We start from the raw sequence: 16,527 nt of genomic DNA, 5'->3' as shown, positions 1-16,527 counted from the left end.
TTTTTGTCTCTTAAATGAACGCTGACATGTCGTCATATTCAGCTGAGAGCAAAGCGGCCCACTTAATGTATCCATTATGTACTAAAATTTCATTGAGACTTAAGAAAACATTCCGCGCAAAATAACAAAAAGATGTGTGTCGTCTTCAATTGCTCTAGTTGAAATGTTTTCTTTTGCTCTGATTTGTATTTGGTTGCTGTGGCAGATAGGAAGCAACTCAGAGAGAAACCAATGCCAAGGAATGAAGTTCAAGTTGCCACTTCAAGTTATGATTGAGGGTTATTTTGTGTGTGTGTGTGTTTGTTTGTATCGATTTTTATAGTTTATTTTTCCAAAAGCTCTGGATGGCGACCCATATGCAGTCTCTGCCGTGAGTTTAGCTCATCAATTCAATCACAATTAATCTGTTTTATCTGGAGAGCTATCTACAACAGGTAAGATAATAATTGTTCATAATCTTTTTCACAGAGCCCCACTTCAAAAGATCCAATCCATCCCTCGAAGACAGCGAGGATTGACCGTTTCCATCTTTTTATTTATCAAAAGGAGATAATTGTTGGGTCGACTTGACGTTTCTGTGACGGCTGCAACCACAACATGTGTGATCGATTCCACGCTGGGAGGAATTGAGACAAGTTTTGAGGCCTCCAACACATATGAGTGAGCTGACTGAGTGTGAACCATCACAGCGATGTCAGCTTGCATCCAGCTGATTAATTGTGTATGAGGAAGAAGTCACATGTTAGAGAAGCACAAACGGATGTGATTAAATGCAAGGATGACACAAGCAAAAAACTAAATATTTTTGCGCAGATTTGCAACATTAAAACCTTCTCTTTCCCCCTTTAAATACTTTTTTTTTGATGAACTTGGATGTCATAGTAAACAACCCCGCTCCTCCAGCTGCCGCCGCTCTCAGGCCGTTGTGTCTAATCTGAGTCTCACTCTGTTTATTATTTTTTTATAAGCAACTTCCAACCTCTCCATGGAAACATTCACTGTCCCTGGCAATTTGCTGTCTAATCCATAGTCAGATTGCTCTAAAATAGGTCTGTGTGCCGTGATTACAGAGCTCAGAAATCTGTGGTCACTGTGATGTGGACAGCCGGTGGGTCTCCTAAGCGGTGCAGCAGATTTTCTGGTCGCGGTTGCACGCACGCCACCTTGCTTTTCCATCTACGGCTATCTGTGTGTACGGAGAGCGATGGGAAACGCAGTGACCACTCAGTCCCTCTGCGTAAGTCATACACACAAGTCGTGTTTCTGTTGCTCGGGCACGACGGCGACCTTGATGTGTTTGAGTGCGAGGGCATGAAAGCGGCGGCAGTTGAATAATAGCAGCCTAATGCGTGGAAAATTTGGGAATTAAACAGCGGTTGCTTGGAGGAGTGACAAAAGAACCCTCCTTAACCGCAGTTTTAATATTGCCAAATCCCCGAATCCAGCACACCGACACAGTCCACCAACATGAAACAGTCTGGCTCTGCAGATATATCTGAGGAAAGCACAAAGACACGCCTCTGAGGCCAAGGTAGAAAAAACCCCCAACAAAAAACAGTAGTTAAGAAACTCTGAGAACATTAGTCAAAAAACAAAAGCAAAAAGAGAAAGATTCAGATTTATTGACGTCCATGAATGATCATTCTTATACACAAAGATGACTAACATTGCTCTACCCGAGTGAAAGCAACCATTATTGCAACTCAGAGAGGAATAATTTGATGATTGCCTCAGTATGTCTCACTCTAAAGAGCTGAAAGGTGGCCAGATTCTTCCAGAAGCTCTCAAAAACACGCAGCCTGCAGTTATTTTCTTGCAACAAAGAACTAATAGGTATCATAAAAGAAAATGTTCTACATAACCTTTAAAAACACTTTATTTTGCTCTGTTTTAACTTTGCAGCAGCGTTGTCTCGTTTGGTTTCATTCATGCTCTAACTCTGACCGAAATTAAACTTTTATCAGACTGCGCTTAGCCCCGTTAAAACTGAAGTGTGTCGACAACAAAAAATTGGTTCAAAACATCTTGTAGCAATCTTTCAAAAGCTGTGTTTAACACATGCTCAGCAATGTAGGCATTTTATTCTATATTCATAAGTAAGATGGCAAGTTGGGGGGATAAAAATGACTAAATAGCTGCCAGTGCTGGCTTATTTGCAAGTTTATTGATATCAAGTTCATGTTTTGTCAAAGAAATCCATGTTACAACTGAGCAGACTCTGACTTATACCTAAAAAATTATTCTGGACAGCTTTCAAAAGGACAAGTTTCACATTACAAAGCTCAGTATTTGTGCTTTGAGGCTGTAAAGAAAATGCGTGCTAGAAAAAAAAAAATCAATAAAAAAGAATTACTGCCTTAAATTGGAGAATACCTCCCTTGTGGATGCTAATCGCTAGTAGCTCATACTGTGCTCTTTGTAAGGCCAAAGGCCTTTTTCCAAACACACCTCACAACACTGCCAACTCCGAGTCATGTACCTGAACCTCAAATCACACAAATGTAGTATTTATGATTTCCTCGCGAGTCGAAATGGTTTACAGGGTGCATTTAACAAATGTCATGCGTGCGTCCAAAGTTTCTCTCCGTCTGTTTTGAATGAAAGCCATCAGGTTTCTACGGTTGTTGGTGGAAAATGATCTTGAGTTGGCCGGGACACAAGGTGCTCTTTTTGTCTCTGTGAAATGAAGCACAACTGAATAAATAGGTCACGTAGGAAGGGTGTTTAGATGACAGACAGGGCACTGTAAATACTTGATTCCTACTGGCTGCCAAGCTGTCGCAGTCAGGGGCAACTTAAAACCTCTCAGGATGGACTCACGTGTCAGAATACTTGGCTTCTCTGTCATTATTTTGCAAAGCAATTAGTTTCATTCTTCACTGGAAACGCCACGTCCCTTTGACTCTGACATGTGTGCTATAGGACAAAAACAACAATTAAACTGAAAGGAAAACTGAAAGAGCTATACTGATCTATACTTTTAACAAGCTGTTTAAAAAGAGAGACGAGGCCAAATATGTTCAACTTAAGTTTAGAGAGCTAATTTAACAAACACCACATCTGAGGCCAGGACATAATTATGTTGATCTTTCTTTTGCGCCGCCTAACGCGTTTTTTGCTGCCTGAACAGGTTTCTTCCTCTGAGCTGCAGGTAGACGCGGTCGCAGAAGGCTGGGAAAGTTGCAGCCTGCGTCATCCAGATTACATTTTTGAAGGAGGCACAGAGGTCACATCTGTAAATCCTTACCGATTTACCTGTTTATGTACGCATAAATTTAACATGTAGGAACTGCTGTGACGAATCCTTCAAGGCAGATCTAGCAAGAAAGTTTTGCAATGCTAGAGAGGGAGGGAGGATGAAAAACTCAAAACAACGAGAAGCAAATATGAGTCCTATTTTGGCAGAAGCCCAACAGAACAATATCAGTTTTAGAATAAATATGGTTTTCTCTTATGCAAAATCGACTAACCTATTCTTATTTACATTCTTTTAGGTTAGACGCTCTTTGTGATTAAGCAACACAAATTCACTTCACTTACTGGGTGACAAAATAAACAAATTTAGCGGCTTTAGCCAGCATTCTATAATGTCAAATTATGGCACTGACTGGGAAACCAGTATTGTTCTGTTGCAGAAGGTTATTTGTAAAAAAAAAAGAAATTTAAAATCTTCCAAAAAAAAAAAACCAATCAAAGGAAGTTGGACAAAATCTATAAGGAAACGTGTGATTTTAGATACAATGTGAAACGTCTGTTTAAACCGCAACCATCCAGTCGTGTTTCCGCACTTACACTGATCGGCTGAGACGTGCAGCCTCCCTTACCTGAGTGTCCGTAGTGGTCACTGGACGAGGCGTGATGAGTCACTGAACAATATGACATCCTTGGCAGGATGTGCTCCTGTTCCGGCGCGGAGTCAAAGGTGAAAGCCTTGTCCTCGCCACGGGAGAACTCTTCAGAGCAACAACAAACAGGAAGCAGCTGATGGATGCAGGAGGCCGGCGGGAGCGACAACTCATCTCCTCGACCCACCTGACCTTGTCATCTTCCTCTTCCTCGGGAGCTCTTGACACTCACCTAACAGGCTCAGCCAGGTTTTTGGTGTCCTTCAACACACGCTCACATAGAAACAAAACACTAACCGCAGTCTAATAAAGTTATATGTTTTGTTTTGGGGGACTGGGAAAATAGAAAAGAAAAAAAAAAAGAAGGAAGGAAGTGTGTGTTTGTGTTTGTTCTGGCTGGACAATCCAGAGCGCTACTTCATTTTACGCATTGAAAAGACACTTTAGTTAATGGCCAAATCCCATTCTCCTTTTTTTGCCTGTTTACATCATGGAGATGGGTTGTCCCAATCTTTTCTGTGACATGGGGGGAAGGCCAAGTGGTAGGGCTATCTAGACCTTGAAACAAAAATTTTTTAGGGCCTTAACAAGGATAAAAATTAGCATCTCGTGGTAAAGTCTGTTAAAAGCTAGATAACGTTCTCCATATATGGGCATATTGATGTTGTTTCTGCTCATGTAAAATTATTGGTGACAGTTGATGGGATATCAGTTTCAAAGGGGCATCCCACTTCATAGTGAAATATTTACCCACTAACCCTTGTGGCTTCAAAGTGGGAACCAAAGAGCAGGCAGAGAAATAACACTAGGAAATGGGATCTGGCCAAAAAATTCCAATGTAATAAATAAACTAAACTAAGCAGCTTCTCTTTTTAGCTCTCTTCTTTTGTTTTAATCTCACAAAGTCCTGCGTCGTGGGCACTAAACACAAAGCATCCTTCCAGTGCCAACACTGCATCACATCTGGCCTCCGACAGCCACTAAATCTGTCCCCCCCGTCTCTGCTGCTTTATGTGCGGAGTGAGTAAGAAGGTGGTGCGCAGAGGTGAGGCTCCTTCTTTCCCACGATGCCACGCACCAGTAAGCTCGGCCTGGGGGAAGGAAGCCGAGGGGATGGAACGCTGAATGCCGAGCACTCACACACACACTTACACACTTACACACCCACAAACGCGCGCTCACATTGTGCCCAGACGTGCAGGAGCTGGCCCATAGACAGGCCTTTACAGGAAGCTCTCAGCTTCGGCTACTTCCTGTTTGCTAGAAGCTTGCCCAAGGAGCACAACAAAGAGTCGGAAAAAGCTTTTCCGCGCGTGTAACGAAGCAGTACGAAAGCCTCTGAAGCAAGTGTTCTAACAGCTGTAGCTGGCTCTACTTCTTTTACACATAAAAACTTTTAGTAACACTGACATGTCAGCTCGTTTTTATTCCTTAATCAACGCCGAGAAGACGCTCAGCCATGACCACATGCTGATCTAACTATCACACGGACAATAAATTTGTGATGTGACATTAATAAAGTCAGCACAGCTGTTTTTCCATGACAAAATCGGACATACTTTTGGAAAACACTCATTTTATTTCAATCTTATCAATGCATTACGCCTGTTTTTAACGATCGCCAAGGTCCTACGGCACGTCTGTCAGCCAGCAGTTAAATAGTTTCCTCTTAATCTAAACAATTTCAGGTTTCATTTTGAGGCCATCCTGGTTTAATGTGTCTGCCTGCTTTGTGCATTTGTTTTGAGATAATAAAGCATTCTGATAGCAGGAGGAAAAAGGAGGAAGGGAGGTGTCACGCGGAGACAGATCGGTGAGGAGGAGGGAGATGAGGGTGCAAAAAGTGGAGGAAGCAGTCTACAAGCTCTGAACTGATGGGATGTCATGGGAAGGTGGAGATAATGGTTAGAGCAGAAGAAAACGAGGCGGCGAGAAGAAGATTCGAGGGGTGCGAGTGCGACAATCTCTCCCAAAAAAACAGAAGAAACCATTAGGTGGATTCTGACCCCGCAATTCGTCTTCACCGCACAAAAGCTGGAAGCTCGTCAGAGGAACTGCTCTGATATCAGCCTGCATGCAAAAATGCAAAAAGGTACCAGTATCACTCTCAGATAAAACCCGAGCTGCTCCTCTTCTGTGTCACCCCCAACCGTTCCCGAAATGAAAACGCTTTAGCCGTCAAGTTTGATCACATTAGAAACTTTTCTCGGCGCATGTTTATCTAAAGCTCAGAGGCCTTGTTTGGGTGAAGCTCGCCAGGTGGAACCTGGCCAGGCACCGAAGTAGAAAGTCTGATTTTTCGGCAGTTAAGTCAGAGGAATACAACTTCCACCAGTTGTTTCAACTCTAAGCATATTATGAGGATGACGTAGTTTAAGATAAGGCTGACACGCAAAGCTTAGAATTGGCATAGGTTTTTGCAGGATGAAAAAAAAAAAAGGTTCTGTGATGGATTTTAGTAAGCACAGACAGTTTTTCAGGGATGAGTAGCTGCCATGATTATATCACAGCCCAAAGTATTTTATGTCAGACATAATTTTTTCTGAATGTTGAACATATTGAGAGAATTTGTTCTCCTCAAACTGAGCTTGAAGTATTAATTCCCTTTCCACGCTTTATCAGTTTGTCTTCTCACTCTTTCCCTAAAACAGCTCAGAAACTGCACAAGTTCAAAACGAACAGCGTGCTTTTAAACAGGCAAAAGCAGCTGGAAAAGGTTTTATTTTTCGGGAACTCGTGTAAAACCCTAAGGAAGCGTGGTGCCAACACCTAACGAAATCAAACTCGCTTGGTTGTTGCTGGCTAGACAGATCAAATCTTTCTCCACACTAACTTTGCTTTTAGTGTGAATCTACAGAAATTCACAATGTTGTCGTTTTAAAAGTGCAGGCAAAAAAAGTCACTGGGCCGGTGTGTGACTGCGTGACACTGGGACTCGCCTCAGGGTAGAGTAAGCAATAAAAACATCTCTAAAAATATCCTGCAGGCGCAGATGAGGACAAATACAGCCTTGGTGGTTGCTATTGACAATAGAACGAAAAAGAAAACGTTTGAAAAGCCAAGGATTTTCGCTTTAAACTTTTTTGAACTTCTTTGAAAAGAAACGACTTCTAGTTAGATTTTGCACAATATACTCTTTCTAATACCCTCACAAATCAAATGCTAGGTAAAGTTCAGGAATATTTCTTTATTTGTTTCCCCCTGGTCTGTATCACTGAACCCAAGTTCACTTGTCACAGGTTGTTAAAAGTCAGCTGCAGACACATCATGGTTATGCTTTCAAAAAGGCGAACAGAGAAATTAGAGTAAGGAGAGCGTTTGATCCAATCTGGCGCTTCTGTTTTTCTGAACAGAAAAAAACTAATATTAAGTGGTCCTGTGTCACCAGCAGACATGGCAATACTCAGACTTTAGTAAACTATTACCATAAACATCACATATTGTCCAAGATAGTATCTTAAAATACTCATTTGTGAACGTAGGAGAGCAGAGTTTTTTTTTTTTTTTTTGAATGAAGTCCTCGTGCAGGGATTACAGGGATATTCTGACCATGGGAAAGGAAGGTCTGACTAAACCGGCCCTCTTTCCGTTTTGACACAGAGTCACAAAGTGAAGCTGTGACCTCATGTCATCCTGCTGCTCAGGAAAAGGTGGATCAGATAGTTGTGTGAGTGTGTGTGCGTGTGTGGGGGTGGGGTGGGGTGGGGGTGGGGGGTAAATAGACGCAGTGTGGAACTGTAATGTTGTGAGAAATGGGAGCAGAGTTCAGTAAAAATATTAGGAAATCAATTAATTGTACTAAAGTGCTGAGACACTTTTGAGTTTCTGTCCTATTTTTTTTATTTTTAACTGAAACTGACACAGCTCTACTGCTTTCCAAAAAACGTTTTAAAACCTAAACAGAACTTTAAAAAGGGTTTTAAAAGGTTTGATAAATGCATCAGAGCTCTGTTAAACCCTTGTTGTGTTTGTTTGGTGTCAAATTAAAGAATAAGGCTGACAATTTCAGCAATTTGATAAAAGAAGGAGCTGATAGACAAGTCAGGATGGAAGGAAAACAGATGAATTTTTATGTGACAATTCTGCCATTTTGAATAGACACAACCTTCACGGGGGAATGAATAAATTAAAAGACATTGTAAGTTAAGGGAGAAACACGAGATAATTCAAAACCCCCAGAATAAGTTGTATTAACTGTACTGCAGATATGAACTTCAGTGCCAGTGAAAATAAAATAAAATAAAATAAAATAAAATAAAATAAAATAAAATAAAATAAAATACTACACAACATAAGTTTGCAATTATGACTTTTGCGCCGTTTTTTTTCCAGGCTGTTTCTTGTCAAAGAATGTTTCGAGTGTTTCTCGAATACGTTCAGAAGTGAGGAAACGTAAACATTTGCTTTAGTTCACTGAACGTGCAAACACTCTGATTTGGCCGATTTAGAGTTTTTGGTTCAGATCAGAGTCATCAGAGGGACACAGTCAACTGAATGTGAGTGTTTGCACTGAACAGGGACCTGGCCAACATAGACAAGCTCCTCCATTGGATCCTAACGATGCATTTCTAAACTTCACGTTGTACGCTAACCACCAAGTCACAATTAGTTCTGTATTGTGTTTGGTGTGATCAGGAGATGTGATACAGCGTATGAAATTAGGGTCTGGGAGGTCTCATTTTTGAAGGGTCTCTGAAATCTTACTCTATGAGCCTGGTTTTGTCAGTTTTTGTTATGAATTCAATACTAAGTAAATACAAGGCTTATCTAAAGCTTGACAAACTGTAAATCTGAGAGGTCTGAAATGTGGACTGGAGTTTATCAGACTGTCATTTCTTGAGGGAAGAGGGAGAAACTTGTGAATAAGTTTTAACAGCAGCCAAATAAATCATACATTATGATCATGATGAACGAGCCTTGGTATGTGTAATTGTACAGCATGTGTCTGTATGGACGTGTATATGTGTGTGTGTGTTTATTGGAAAGACAGATAAATTTTACATTTATGGATGTGCGCAGCTCTGATATAAATCCTGCACTGGTCTTCTCCATCATGGGGAGTCGAACCAAGAGTTTCGCTCTTCGGCCATCTGCTCCCAGTTAAGGCTGTGTCACTATTACTTTGTGGCAAGTTTTCACACAACAAGATTGATGCTGAACAAATTCACACACATGCAGTTCATTTGCACGCCCGCAAAAACACAAATGTTCCATCTACAAAGGCTGAAAAATGGAATGTATTGTCCTCTAAAAAACAAGGAGGGTCGAAATTCCTGTAGTTGAGCGGACACTCGAATTATCTCCAAATCTGAAAAACCAAACAACATAACAAATCCAAACAGACGAACAAAAACATCCCAAAACAAACAAACAACACAAAAACAGAAAACAAAAACAAAAGAAGTGTTTTAACTTTCTATTTGGTTGTTTTTGTCATTTTTAGGAAATAGTAGTGATGAATTATTTTCAATTAGCTCATAGCTCAAATAACTTGCTAGCTGTTAGTTAGCATTTGATAGCTAACAGCTAGCAAATTAATTGGCTAATGGACTGCTAATAGCTAATAGTTTGTTAATAGCTAAAGTATTCAGATAGCTAACAGATAAGTAATACCCATGGTAGCTAATGGACTGCTAATAGCTATCACTTAGCTAGTAGCTAACATATTACTGGTAGGTAATGACTGTAAACAACTATAGTTTGCTAAATGTTAACGGTGGCAGGCTGCCATCAAATACTGAATAATTTTTGGTCTAAATTGCATATTTTCATGTTGACACTTCAACACCTTAGAAAACCAGATTTGAAAAGGAAAATACAATCACAAGGCATGCGTATCCTTAAAATTAAAGAAGCAGATATCCTTGTAATAAAAAACTCATAAAATAATTCGGTTTTAATGTCAGTGGTCTCCAATCCTAGTCCTCGAGGGCCACTATCTTGCATGTTTTTCCTTGTTTCTCTGCTCCAGCACACCTGATTTGAATCAATGGGTGATTAACAGGCTTCTGCAGAACATGAAGAGGTGATTTAGAATCAGGTGTGTTGGAGCAGGGAAACAAGTAGCACATGCAGGATAGTGGCCCTCCAGGATCAGGATTGGAGACCTCTGCTTAAGGTAAATAGTCACTACTCTGCCATTAAAAAACCTTTTTCTGAGAAGAATTCTATAATGTATGGGGAAAAGTCAAACAAGCACTGACCATTTTTATTTAGATACGTAATTATTACTCCAGTTTTATCCGGGTACTCCAGTTTCATCCCACAGACCAAAAACATGCATGTTAGGTTCACTGGTAACTCTAAATTGTCCCTAGGAGTGAGTGAGAGCATGAATGGTTGTTTGTCTCGTTTGTCTCTATGTGTCCCTGTGATGGACTTGCAACCTGTCCAGGGTGTCCCCCCCGCCTCTCACACAATGACCGCCGGAGATAGGCACCAGCTCCCAGCGACCCAGGAGGGAAAATGTGAATAAAACAAAATAGAAGGGTTAATATTTCTCAAACAGTGATGGAAAAAACCATATAGGCCTACACTCTGTCACAGTAATGTGAATGATCTTTAAAAACATTTCTTTTAAGATCTAAATTCAGCGCATGACAGATAGACTCAGGCTAACTCAGCCATGGAAAGCCCTTCTTGCCAATTAGTTTCCACAAAGTTACATACAAGATTGTTGTCCTTGAATCTTGCCTGAGGAAGTACTTTTTAGCCCACTCTTTATTGAATTTACCTTCTTTTTGGTTTGCACTTACTGATGCCCAAGCCATCTGTTTGGATTAAATATCAAAAACCTCTTGGTAAAGTACTTTAAAATAAGAGATACTTTCATGACTTGAGCAGATAAAGACAGATTTTGGATGTGTTGCTACCTGATCAGTTTTTAAAGGAACAGGCTCTTGTATAGAATTTAATAGGGCCTGAATATATGGGGCCTTGCTTTTATGCCCCAACCAGTATGGATAAATTTAACACTCGGAGGTAAAGTTGACATGTACCATTTCTCCCCCCGCCCAGACTGCAGCGTACACAGAGACTCCCACAACAAAGAGGAGGAATTGATTGCTGTCCTTGTCCAACACCTCTCATCATACTCACACCCAGTGCTCACCCCTTGCACATCACCTCTCCCTCCCTCCGCATCTTCTCCCTTGTTCTGCTTCAGTGGTGCAACCGGAGGCTTGACCTAAAAATCTGTGGTGATAAATGACTCCCGTCCTGCTGATGCCAGCAGTTTAAACCATTCGTGTCTCTGCCAAAATCTCAACCTTGACTGATCTGCTGTTTTGAGATTTTATTTATACATCAAGACGTCTTCAACCTTGCAGAAACCTCATGTGCCTTCAGTTTTTGTAGCTTAATTAATGAAGTCACAGTTAGCTCGTCTGCCTTTTCACTCTTTAAAGATGTCCAGATGAAGTAGAAGGTTTATATTATTATAGAGGGATGTTATATCTTTTCATGCTCTGCTATTTATTTATCAGTTACGTATAAATTATTTAGTTATTTATTAACCTTAAATTCACCAGGCAAGTCCCACTGAGATCACAGATCTCTTGTTCAAAGGGAGACCTGGGCCTGAATGTTTTTAGACTGTGGGAGGAAACCGGAGCCGCTGGGTTAAAAAGCAACCCAATTTTTAAGCCAGTGATGGGTTAAATTTGGACTGAGCCAACCCTGAAGTGTTTCATCCCAGCAGGTATCAGTTTGACACTTAATACTGGATTCAGTTTTCTACCCCAAAATTGGGTTAGACAGGCTAATTTCTTGAATTAGAGCTATAAAAAAGAACTTCCCAATTTTTGGCTTAATAAATTGTTTCAATTTGGGTTGAAGTTAGCTAGCTGATGCTAACTGCTATTAGCACCAATTAATATGATTTTTAGAACATAAACTCACTGTATAATGCAAACTCAAAGATTAAGCATCTTCTTACAAGTTGGTTATACTGATTTACTTTTACGTCTTTCAGCAGAGGTCCAGTTAGGTTTGATCTGGTCAACATCTGGAATAAAATGGTGGACATGCTTCATTACTTGGTAGTATTTTAGGAATTCAGTTATTGTCTTGTGTAAGCTGAAGTTATCAACAAATCCAACCAGGTTAAACGTTTTCCCACAAGGTGTTTTTACCATTATATCTTGACAACCTTTTAGGCTCATCTCAGTTACTGTGTCAATTGTTTTGGTCAAACCAACCCAACCTATGACCCCAAACAGCTTTGACCCATCAGAGGAGTTACCAACACAACCCAGCAGTTTTTAGTGTGTAGGCTGAATTGAAAAAAAAAAGACGTATGACGGATTTGTGCGAGGTTATTATTAAAGATGTCATTACTCTGCACAATTATTCACGATAAGAGGAAAAACAGCTCATTTTAATCACAGACAGGGAGTTTGTTGCATCTCCTGTGATTGCGCAGGGGTGCTCCTTTGTCTCCAGAAAAAAAAAAGACAACTTCCACTGATTGGAGCTGGGGGGCACCAAAGTCTGCTCTCCACCAGCCTCCCTGCTGTATTCAACAGCCTCCCTTTGCTCGGTCCCCCCCTCCTTTGTGGGGCTACCCGAATAAATTAGCAGCCGGTAAAAAAAGGAGGGGGGTGGATGAGGCTGAGGAAAGGGATGGAGAGGAGGAAGGAGGGAGTAGGAGGAGGAGGAGGCTGGGCCTGGTGGCTGGCTGTGGAGTCCGCTTTCAGTTTGAGAGGTGCACGGTTCCCCACACCGCGTCTGTGTGAGAGTGGATGCTGAGAGAGACAGAGGAGGAGAAACCTTCAAGATCAGCCGGACTCCGGCCAGGGCGAGAAGAAGCCGTGCAGCTGGTCCAAAATAAAGAAAAAACAAAAAACAAAAGAAGAAGAAGCGCTCACCTGATCCAGAGACAGAGACGCAAAAAAAGAGGCTCCACCGGCGGAGGGACCGAACCTGCTCCCGTTGAAATGGATTAAACTGGCACGGCTGTCTTTTTCTTTCTTTTTTTTTTTTTTTTTTTTTTTTTTTTTTACTGTGGATGTTATCTGGACAAAATATCTTGGTTTAGCTGATCAGCTCTGCTCCATTCAAGATTTTTATTTTTATTTATTTTTTTTGTCCTGGATCGGCTGTCTTTTGGAGGGGAGACTGAAGAACCCGTTTGCATATTAATCAGGATCCAAAAAGAAAAGGAGGGGGTAGGGGGGCGGAGCTCCAGAGCGCACATCATCCAGAGCTCAGCGGGTCCGATGAATGTAAGTGATGTTATGTTTTTAAAAAAAAATATCATTCTCCTGCTGTGTTCCCAGTCACTGATTGTTTCATACGATCGGGGATGGAAATGAGCTCCTGTTGGGTGGGGGGCTTCTGGGTTTTCTGTGAAGGGGGTGGTGCAACCTGCATCTTCACCTGGCATGCAGAGCTGCTGAGCCTACTATGATGAGTGGCACTAAAATCAGCTCAGCATCAGTCAGCCAAGCAGCAGATTACTGATCACTATCTGCAGCTAAGGAATCAGATGTATCTGCAGCTGAAATGTTTCCAGGTTGGATAAAACCTTAACTGTCTGTTACGTAATTTGATTGAGCTTCATGGAACTGTTTGATTTAAACTTAAGCTAGAAAAAAAGGCATTTTCTACAAAGGGGTGAATGCTGAGCGCGGGCTTGTTGAAAGAGCTGACACCGAATTGCTTAAAGTTAAAACGAGCAGCATGAAACAGCCCGAACAGACGCTCAAACAATCAGCAGACAGGCGAAAACGAGCTTAAGACGAGCCGGCCTGAGCAGAACATCGAAGAGCTAAAACGAGCAGAACAGCAGCTAGAAGCTAAAACTGGGGAGATGGTAGCAAAAGTGTTACAATTAGCAACACGGTAGCAAGAAGCTGAAGCCAGCCGAACAGCAGCTAAAAGCGATATTCACTCAGGTTTGGCAATTTAAAGGGACTGTGCTCTTTTGTTTTAGATTAAAGACAGAAAAGGAAACAATGTGAAGTGCACAAATAAAAGTGGGTCAGAGTTGGTAGAAATATCTTCTTCATGAGGAAAGCCACTGATGTGCAGATAGGCAGGTATGCATCACAAGTGGGGAGAATTAAGCAATAAGCAATAACAAAAGGAAGTCCAGCCTTTTTCTGGTATGAAAACAGATTTCCTATCCCAACACAAAATAGACTTACCTTAAACCTAAAAAAAAAGGCTCGAAAACACATTCTAAACTTGTTTCCCTCTAACACAAAGTGTATTTATAACATCAGCTGAAGTCCGTGTGGCCAAAAGCTAAAAGCGGGAACCCAGGGGCACGTTTAAGCGCCTAACCACAATACTTAGACATATCTGGTGTCCTCTCTGCTTCCATCCACCACTCTTGCTTTTCCACCGCACAGGGGGATACAGATATTCGCATTGTTCCACTATCCTTTTACACGACCCCGCGTGCTCCGGCTCAGCAGCCCGTTGGCCTCAGCGTCGGCCTCGGCTCTGCAGAACACCGGCAGCAAGAGTTTGGTTTCTCTTAGAGTGATGAGGAGAGCAGAAGGACTTTTTTCTTTCTTTTTTTTTTGTAACTAACATGAACCATATGGACATCTAGTTGGCTGAGTAGGGCCTCTGTTTTGTGCAAACAACTTCTGGTTCCTCTTATCAGCTGCTCTGAGGAACAGAACCTCAATTACAGGAGCGGGACTCAGGCGAGGAAGAGTGTTTTCACCACTGTTTAGACACAAACTCTTTGTGGAGTTTGGAATTTAATTATCAGTGAGCCCCCCTTACTTAGATTTAATTACAGTGTGATTTTTAGTGTGTGGCATTCATGAGACGGTTTTAATCGTCTACATTTAACAATTTGCCAAGAAAGGAGCGCGGAAATGAGCGGTTCTCTCCTTGTCTTTAACGGTGTCTGGATCGAGCCTGTCGAGGCAGAGAGGTCAGTTCATCGGGTTCTGTGTCGAGTCCTTTCGGAGCTTATCAACAGAATAAACAGTCTGCTGTTTATCTTGCACTTTCTGTGGCTCCGCAGAGCAGAACGGGCGAGTATGGCGATTCGGGGTCAGACAGGGTCGAGGGCTTGATTTCGGACCAGAGCCAAGCCGAAAACAAGCGAATATCACAGCAACATCTGAAATTACAGTTCGAAGGCGCTTACTGTCGGGAGCTTGGCATCAGTCTTGACTCGATTTCTGAGTTTTCGCCAAATACACAAACCGGGAAATCGTACACCTGAATCGTGCTTGCAAATATCGCCAGACGAAGATAAAACCCTTCATTTCTAGTCTTTTAAGAATAGTTTTGGTTGTGGTTTATTCTAAGGGTATTTCTTTTGGAATATCCAAGATGAGGTTTTATTCTTTTTAGAGTTTAAACTTTGGGGGTACACAATATAATCAGATTGCACATTTGCCACCCACTTTGTCACTGAAATCCTGCTGATCCTGTGTGCTGTTTAAGCTAAAACCCACATAAAAGAAAAAAAAATGTTTATTTTATTTTTTTTTTTTTTCCTAATCTTTTGGGCATTTGCACAAATTCATACCAAAAGCCTCCTTTCTCACAAGGACAAAATGGTTTGAAAACTCAACTTGCATGACGCTTCGTGAAAAGTTTTGCAGAGGAAACATGAAGTCACATGAGAGGATACTTCAGGTAAAATCTGCCTCAGCTCATCTCAACAGGAGCTGCAGAGACACAAAACGTTATTATTGTTTTCCCATCTGAATCTCACAAAGTTCTATAAAGCAGATTTGTCTTGTGACAAAGGGTGCGGAAACTCGGATACGGCTCAGTGGCCTTCTATCTCTGCAGGACAAACAGATAAACTTTGTACTTAAATCGAAAAAAAAAATACTTAGAATCGTCAGTCACTCGGTGCAGTGCTGAATGGCTAACAGATGATAGCCAGCAAGAAACAAACAGAAAACAATAGTTTTGTTGGCTCCCCAAGTAGCAGTGGAAATATTTACCCTCCGTCTTTCACTCACTGTGCGACGCTGATGCCTGAGGTCCGTGTTGGTGTTTTTTGTTTACCTCACAGCCACCACCTCAGACATAACACGAGGCGAAGGCTCGTCGCCGGCAACGTTTGAGCGCCGTCCTAACTCATCGTGAGGCATGTGAACCTTAACCGGCGCTTAGCGGAACGCAGCATTGTGTGAGGGAGTAACAAACCCAATTTGTTTAGCTTTCTGGAAAACCACTTTGTGTTTGCGCCATCTGTCCGCAGGACGGCCACACAGTTATTAACGGGGGAATCCCCTTCGCCCGTTGTGCAACAGTTTCTTCAGCTTCACCCCTTGGATAACGTCTTGGTTGCCGTGGTAACAGCAATTACCAGCTTTTGCTGTATTGTCATGACTGTAATGCCAAAATAAAATGACCGGACTGTGAAAAGACCAGTTAAAGGCCTAGCATTCCATGAAGGAACGCTTCTCGCCAGACTAAGATCATCCTGTGATGAGAGCCGTAAATGTTTTGGTCCAGCCATGAAAAACAAAACCCCAGTTCCAAATCTTATGCAATACCATGAGATGTCATGCTCAGAGTATGGGTTGTAGATGACTCTCAGCTACTACCACATCAAACTTTAGCTGTAAAATACCGTAAAATTTGAGTCATAGTCTTTTCCGTTTTTTGTTTTGTTTTGTTTTTATGGTTAGTTGGATGTATTCTTGTATTGGGTTGATGTACATTTAAGGATTACTTTATGCAAGATTTATTA

General features: G+C 41.6%; 1 protein-coding gene across 2 annotated transcripts in view; it reads left to right on the top strand.

Annotated features, from left to right (window-relative positions):
* The first annotated feature begins 5,724 nt into the window (after positions 1 to 5,724).
* LOC108236991 (protocadherin-16) overlaps positions 5,725 to 16,527 on the top strand; it is a 91,138-nt gene continuing 80,335 nt past the window's right edge. The window contains exon 1 of one of the 2 annotated variants that reach the window (XM_037979074.1): positions 5,725 to 5,937. The gene's annotated coding sequence lies outside the window, so the exon portion shown is untranslated. Of the gene's footprint in view, positions 5,938 to 12,807; positions 13,070 to 16,527 lie in introns of those variants that run through there. The other variant, XM_017418138.3, reaches the window with a different exon arrangement.

Source organism: Kryptolebias marmoratus, linkage group LG13 (assembly GCF_001649575.2).
Source record: "Kryptolebias marmoratus isolate JLee-2015 linkage group LG13, ASM164957v2, whole genome shotgun sequence".
In the NCBI taxonomy this organism is placed as follows: Eukaryota; Metazoa; Chordata; class Actinopteri; order Cyprinodontiformes; family Rivulidae; genus Kryptolebias; species Kryptolebias marmoratus.
This window is presented reverse-complemented; position numbering and strand designations above follow the sequence as displayed.